Source organism: Bison bison, unplaced genomic scaffold, assembly GCF_000754665.1.
Source record: "Bison bison bison isolate TAMUID 2011002044 unplaced genomic scaffold, Bison_UMD1.0 scf7180017864246, whole genome shotgun sequence".
Taxonomy (NCBI): domain Eukaryota; kingdom Metazoa; phylum Chordata; class Mammalia; order Artiodactyla; family Bovidae; genus Bison; species Bison bison.
The window spans coordinates 1176486-1178876 of record NW_011494818.1 but is presented as its reverse complement, the minus strand read 5'-3'; positions in this window follow the sequence as shown (position 1 = coordinate 1178876).

Below are 2391 nucleotides of genomic sequence, written 5' to 3'. Positions count from 1 at the left end.
GACCCCATGGACTGCAGCCTTCCAGGCTCCTCCGTCCATGGGATTTTTCAGGCAAGAGTACTGGAGTGGGGTGCCATTGCCTTCTCCGAAGAAATCCTCTAGAAATCACCAAACTTCACTCATCCACCTCACATCTTCAATCAGAAGTTTTATTGTCCTACTTTATCCTATCTAAAGACAGTTCTCTATTTATAAATAGGATCCTGTCTCTTGCCACCTACTTGATGATATCTATCTGTAATCCTTCCCTCTTTCCTACATCATGACATTTAAAGTTTCTATTAATACACTAACTTTCCCATCAGCATAGGAATAACTCTTTATTTCTCCCATTTTGCAGTCCATTTTTTTTTGCTTCTTTCTCCATCAATTATTACCCCATTCCTTTATTCCCCTTTAGGTAAACCATTTCAAAAGAGTTGCCTTTGTTCACTGTCCATATTCTTGTTAAAAACCACAACATTGAATCCTTTTGCTAAAGACACTTATGTCTACCATGTTACTGAACATACCTTCATTTATCAGTGCTTAGCTTTGATCACCAAGATTTGACACAATTGATTCCTTATCCCCATTTTGCATTTTCTTTTCTTGACTTGTGACACCAAAACCTTGGTTTCCCTCCTACTTCACTGGCCACTCATTCTCAATCTTTCCTTATAGTTCTTATTTTCCTCTTAAATGTCAAATTTAAAATGTCCCAGGAATCAGATTTTGACTCTCTTTTTTTTCCAATAGCTATAACATTTCCCAATCTTATGCACTCTCCTGATTTTTATTATCTGTTAAATTTCCAGCTCAGAACCCTTTCAAGAACTCAACACTCATAGGTACATTGCATTGCCTGTTTGGCATCTCTATCTGGATGACTAATAGAAATTTCAAACTTTACAAGTCTAAAATTGAATATCTGGTCTCCCCCACTCCACCCAAACATCCTGCTATCACAGTCTTCCCTTCTCAATCAATGACAATTGCACCAAAAGAGCTGTTAGACCAAAAAAAAGAAAGAAAGAAAGAAAGAAAATCAAAGAATCATGCCTAATATCTCTTATTCCCCTATATCAGAATCCTGTGGTCTCTACTTTCAAAGTATATTCAGAATCTGACTAATTCTTTCCAAATCCTCCATTCCAGTATCTCTGTGTTTGGAGCAACCAATATTTCTAACCTGGATGTCTGCAATAGCCTCCTAATGGATTTCTCAACTTCTAACCTTGACACCTGAGACTTCACCCCTTTATATAATCTCTCCTTAATCCATTTAAAAAATTCTGATCACATTACTACTCTATCCAAAACTGCCCAGTGATTCTCACTTCAGAAAAGCAAAACCTGCAAGACCCTGTAATATGCTACTTGACTTCCCCCAGTTACATCACTTAATACAGTCCTGATGGTCTCTATTCTGCTCACTCTACTTCAACACATTAGGCTTCTTTCTATGTGGTTGAAGTAGACTGACCAGGAACTTTGTTGTAGGCAATATATATTGCAAACCCTCTGTCCCAAATGTTTTTCTGAAAATATCTGCATGGTTCACATTTGAGTTTACACAAATGTTACCATGTCACTAGTACTTCTTTAAAATTATACACATTGGGTATTTAAAATCCCAATGTGTATAAACTCTGTTCCTCTCAATCCCCTTGCCCTTCTCTACATGTTTGCCCCTGTATCCTTTATCACATTCTAACTTATTATTTGCCTTTAAATTATGCCTTTTGTGTAATTTCTATTTTCACTACTAAGTGTTAGCAGGAAAACAGCAATAATTTATTTATTAATGTATCCCAAGGACACAAGTTTCTTGAATCATGAGAAGCACTTATTTCAACTAAATGAAATAAAAAGAGCTAAGTTCCATAAAAGCATCTGTTTCTGCTTTATTGACTATGCCAAAGCCTTTGACTGTGTGGATCACAATAAACTGGAAAATTCTGAAATAGATGGGAATACCAGACCACCTGACCCGCCTCTTGAGAAGCCTGTATGAAGGTCAGGAAGCAACAGTTAGAACTGAACATGGAACAACAGACTTGTTCCAAATAGGAAAAGAGGTATGTCAAGACTGTATATTGTCACCCTGCTTATTTAACTTATATGCAGAGTACATCATGAGAAACGCTTAGCTGGAGGAAGCATTTCCTTGATTCCCAAGCTGGAAATCAAGATTACTGGGAGAAATATCAACAACCTCTGATATGCAGATGACACCACCCTTATGGCAGAAAGTGAAGAGGAACTAAAGAGCCTCTTGATGAAAGTGAAAAAGGAGAGTGAAAAAGTTGGCTTAAAGCTCGACATTCAGAAAACTAAGATCATGGCATCTGGTCCCATCACCTTATGGCAAATAGATGGGGAAACAGTGGAAACAGTGGCTGACTTTAT